The following is a 4,955-nucleotide window of genomic DNA, read 5'->3' as shown; positions in this document are numbered from 1 at the left end:
ATCTCCAAACCCCCCAACTCCACAGACAGAACACCCAAAGCACACCCAGCGGGCTCTCTCGGGGCGCTGCATACACACCCAGCTCTGTGTCAGAGCGAGTTGTGGGACAGGAACGAGTTGTGGGACAGGAACGAGCCAGCTGTTATCAGTCTGTATTAAAAGCTCACACAAATTGATAAGAACCAAAGGAGCAAAGATCAAAACCAGTTCAAGGGAGGGGAGAGTCAACAAACCTCAGAGCGGTTCCACAACCAAGTTGTCAAGAAGGGNCCCCCCACCCCACCCCCCAGCTGGCTTTCCTCAGGCAGCAGCCATGTTAAATTGGGAAGACGCCCATCTCCCTGCTGGGCATAGAAGAGGCTTCGTGTTCTGCCCCTGTGGTCGTACCAGTGACAGGTATCCTGAGTCACCCATGGAGGGCTGTCTGCAAGAGGACATACTTTTTTTTCTTATAGATTAAAAAATATATATTTATTTTTGAGAGGGGGGAGGGGCAGTGAGAGAGAGAGAGGAAGACAGAGAATCTCATGCAGGCACCTCACTGGCCGCACTGAGCCCGACCTGGGGCGCGAACTCAGGAACTGCAAGATCATGACCTGAGCCGAGGTCAAGAGTTGGATGTCTAACCAACCGAGCCACCCTGGCGCCCCCGGGAGGACATTCCTTGTGGTCTTCGGTGAGTCACCTTTGGCTTGGCAGCGATCTGAATGCCCAGAGATGAGGCTGGCTTGGAGAACTGCGGGCCCACTCGGAAAGGCGGGTAGGAGGCCTGCAACCATCCAGAGTAAGGGGCTCCTGGCCTCCGGGCTGGCCGCCGTGTGGATGCAGTTCAGTCCTCGCTAAGCCTCTGAGCTGGGTCCTGTCAGCCCCATTTTACAGAAGGATCAAGTGGGCCCAAGATCACACGTTGCCAGAGATTGGCAGAGAGGGGCCACCAGCTGGGACCATGGTGCTAAACAGCTTGTTGTTTAAGAGAACAGGGTGGGGCACAGAACCGCCCGGACACTGCACAGGGCCCTCCACCTGGGGTTGGAAAAATGAGGGGGAGCGTGGAGAAAGGGAAGGGCGCGGGCCAGCACTGAGGGAGGCCCCAGCCCCAAGGGGATGGATGTAGGAAAGACCCAGTAGGATACAGATGGGAGGTGGTGGGGTCTAGGAGAGGGGAGGGGCCGGAGGAGAACGTTCGCAGGGACCACTCTGGAGAAGGAGAGCTCAGCTGGGTGGGGAGTCATGGGTTTGTGGTGGCTTCTCTGCGGTGCTCTTTCCACTCGCCTGTTTGACTGGGACCCAGTGGCTTATGATGGTTGAGTTTGGAGGGAAGGAGTCCTCCTCAGTATGCAGTTAAAGCCCTGGGTCCACATGGGAGAGTGGAGAAGCCAAGGCCATGGAGAAAGGGTCTGTCGTGTTCCTTCCCCGAGTGCCTAGGCACCCGACACGCTACTGTCTCACCCAGGCCCGCCCTGGGCGTATTCGTTCGCTCTGGGCAGGGTGACAGGGCAGCCCCAGCCCGGGTGAGCAACAAATGCATTTCCTCACATTGAAAGCATAGAGTAAATGCTTTCGGTCATGCTTGTGCAGATTTTATTTTTGAGTCCTCTACACCATCATGGGGCTCAAACCCACAACCCCAGGATCTAGAGTCTCATGCTCCACCAACTGAGCCAGCCAGGCAGCCCTAAATAAACATTTGCTACTATTCTATGTGTATGAAGTTACATTTTAAACAAAATCTTTTTATTATTTAAAAAAGTTATTCCTCACGGTACATTCCGGAGGCCAGAAGCCCAAGATCAAGGTGTTGGCTGGGCTGGATCTTTCTGAAACTTCCCTCCTTGGCTTGCAGATGGCCACTTCTCCCCGTGTCCTCACATGGCCTTCGGTGCGCATCTGTGTCCTAATTTCCCCTTTTATAAGGACACCAGGCATACTGGATCCCAGCCCACCCTGATGGCCTCATTTTAACTTGATCACCTCTTTTAGAGGCCCTCTCTCCAAACTGTCACATCCCGAGGCCCTGCGGGGTGGGGCTGTGACACACGAATTCTGGAGGTGGGGTCACATTTCAGTCCACAACACTAGGGGAGCATGTGACTTGCCGCAGCCCACCGGGTTCCCGCAGGGGTGGGCAGAGGAGCTCAGGCGGCCCCTCGTCACCCGTGGGCCCTACCCAGCCTTCCACGCCTCAGGAGACAGGATTCTCGGTTTTGAACACCACCTTCTCTGTGGATGGGGCTGACCTGGGGCCCGGGTGGGGGACGGGGAGCCGTACTTCAGGGGCTCGGGCCCAGAGAGCAGCCACATGAGCTGCAGGCGGCACAGGAGCAGCAGGGGGGGGGGGCTGGCATCTTCCCAGGGCAGTGCTCCTACCCCCCGGAGCAAGGGTCTTCCTGGGCGCACACCAAGGGGACCCCCCGCCCTGGACACTTGCTGTCCTTCCTCCACTGCTCCAGGGCCTGCTCTGCCCAGACCCCCGTCTCCCTCCTGTCCCCCGGCCAACACGCCCTGTCCCTTCCCCCAGAAAGGCAGCAAGTCTGCTCCCCCCGTGCCGCGAAGAGAGCAGCCGTGGGACCCCTGGCACGGGATCTGGCTCAGGCACACAGTCACCAGCATGAGCCCTGCTCTCCGTGGCTGCTGTGGCCCCTTGAGGGACTGGCTGAGTCTTGTCACCCCCCAGGGCCCAGCACCCAGCAGGCACTCAGGGTTTGCTGGCCGAATGGACAAGAAGCAGGCCCTTCCGAGACCCTGGCCTGGGCTGATCACGTAATGGAAGGGCCCGCCTCTAGCCCCCCTGCAAGCGAGCCAGACCCCCACCCCCAAGCTGGGGGCCCTTCCACGGCTGTTGAGCACAGAGGGCACCCCACCCCTGCCCTGGCCCAGTGACCACACATCTGACCCCAGGGGTGTCGCAGAGGGTGTTACAGGTCAGCAGCAGCAAGGGGCTGGAAGGGGACACCCCACCCCCAACTCCCCCCTTCTGTTGTCACGGGTCTGTTACCCGCCGCCCTGTGCTTCGTGAGTGAACTAGCTTAGGCCTCACCCAGTGACCAGTGGCCTTAGCACACCATCTGCCTCCCCTTCCCAGCGTGGGGACCCGGAGGCCAGAGCGGTCAGCCTGGGGAGGGGAGGGGTGGGGCGGGTGGAAAGTGCTGCTTCTATTCCATCCTCTTCTCCCTGGGCCTTCGCGTTCCCAGCTAGGAGTGTCCAACCCACCCAGATGCACCCAGGGCAGGCCAAGGGTCAGGAGAAACTGAAAACTGCTTTTCTCAAGAAAGGCGGGACTGGTGTGGAAAGGCCAAAGGTAAAGGTCACTGAGCAGAAACCTTCCAAGGGGGTGAGGGGAGCCCCTCGGGGCTTGGAGCCGGGGCCAGGGGGCGGCAGCTAGTAGCTCTGCTGTAGGGCACTGGGCGTCCCTCCCCCCCCACTGTGACAACCACATCTCTCTCCAGGCATTGCCTGCCGAGTGTCCCCTGGGGGCAAAATCGCCCCAGGTGAGAATCCCTCGCTTTGCAGACCTGAGCCTGGAAAGGGGGCTCCCTTGCCTGGGTTCTTGAGCTGATATTAAGGACCTTCAGATCACAGCCGGGTGACCCACCATTTTCCAGAACTGGGTCCACTCATCCCTTCCCCCAAGAAGTGTTTCGTGGGCACCTGTCTAGACGTGTGACCCCCATGGGAGCTGTGNATATCCAGGCCCTGATCCCCAGAACCTGAGAGTATGTCACCTTACATAGCAACAGGGGCTTTGCAGATGTGGTTAAGACTCCGGAGATGGAAGATGATGCTGGATTCTCCAGGTGGCCCTGTGTCATCACGAGGGTCCTGAGGACAGGGACACCGGAGGGTCAGAGGAGAGAGACCGGAAGGTGTTCCATGGCCTGCTTTGCAGAAGGAGGAAGGCCGTGAGCCAGGGAGCGCGGGCTGCTCTGGAAGGTGGGGGAGGGGAGGACAGATCGGCCACAGAGCCCAGGACGACTTTGGTCCTGCCAATGCCTTGTTAGGACTTGTGCGCTCCAGCACTGCAAGATCATGAATTCGTGTGCTTTAAGCCACCGTTGGCTGAGGTCACTTGTCGCGGCGGCGGCAGGGAACCCACATAAGCGTGCACTCTGGGGCCAGACTCGGAGGGCCACCGGGCGGTCAGGCTGCCACCTGCCTCTCTTGGGCACAAGCCACCTTGTGCCCGAAGGCTGCTGTCTCTCCCACCAGATGCATAAGAGTCGTGTGAAGGTTGGGGGTCAGGGCTTGGGTGGATCAGTTTTTCGCAAGCTGCGAACACTTCGCAGGCAAAATGACCATTTTTTCTCCTGCCCCCAGCCCCCAAAAGTTACACATAAAAGGACCAAAAAGTCTTTGCTTCATGTCGCAGACTTTGAAAGGTTTCCCGTGTTCTTCAAGGTGTCCTGGGCCCAGTTCTTTTCTCCCCCACCCCCAGGAGGAGACATCTTTGACTTTGAAGGCCAACGTTAAAGGGCAGGTGAATTTTGCATCCAGAAATTCAGAAATGGACGCATAGCCCACAAAGCACCAACAGCCCCTTCATCAGCAGCTAAAATACTAAAGGGGGGTGTTGTGTGGCCTCAGCCTGAGCCCAGAGAAATGGATTGGGGACAGAACCTTGAGAAAATGCTTTTGTCTCAGAGATAACGGAAAGGAGGGGGGAAGGACACAAAGCAGGTGTGTCTCTGCACCTAGCAGAGCCACCAGGGGCCTGTGGGCAGAAGTTCAGGAGATGATGGGGACAGTGAGGCAGGAAGGGTCAGCGATGCCAGGCTTCTTTGGGTCCAGGAAACCGGAGAGGCATCCCTGGTGTTTATCCACTGCCAAATGGGGCGGCGACAGAGAAAGGCGAGCGGGAGATGGGCCGTGAGAGCAGAGAGGTAAGGAGTAGTGTCAGTTACAGTTTTTCTTTTCTATTATTTTATTATATTTCTATTTTCTATATTCTATAAGTGATG

General features: G+C 57.9%; 1 long non-coding RNA gene across 1 annotated transcript in view; it reads left to right on the top strand.

The window, feature by feature from the left end:
• Nucleotides 1–307: 307 nt before the first annotated feature.
• LOC144216352 (uncharacterized) overlaps nucleotides 308–4,955 on the top strand; it is a 5,532-nt gene continuing 884 nt past the window's right edge. Inside the window, exons 1-2 of the long non-coding RNA XR_013330660.1 lie at nucleotides 308–676; nucleotides 4,786–4,877. This is a non-coding gene — a long non-coding RNA (uncharacterized LOC144216352). The remainder of the gene's footprint in view (nucleotides 677–4,785; nucleotides 4,878–4,955) is intronic.

The sequence above is a fragment of the Crocuta crocuta genome, unplaced genomic scaffold (genome assembly GCF_008692635.1).
Source record: "Crocuta crocuta isolate KB4526 unplaced genomic scaffold, BGI_CrCroc_1.0 scaffold650, whole genome shotgun sequence".
Taxonomy (NCBI): domain Eukaryota; kingdom Metazoa; phylum Chordata; class Mammalia; order Carnivora; family Hyaenidae; genus Crocuta; species Crocuta crocuta.
The sequence above is the reverse complement of the archived record's forward strand: the minus strand, read 5'-3'. Positions and strand labels throughout refer to the sequence as shown.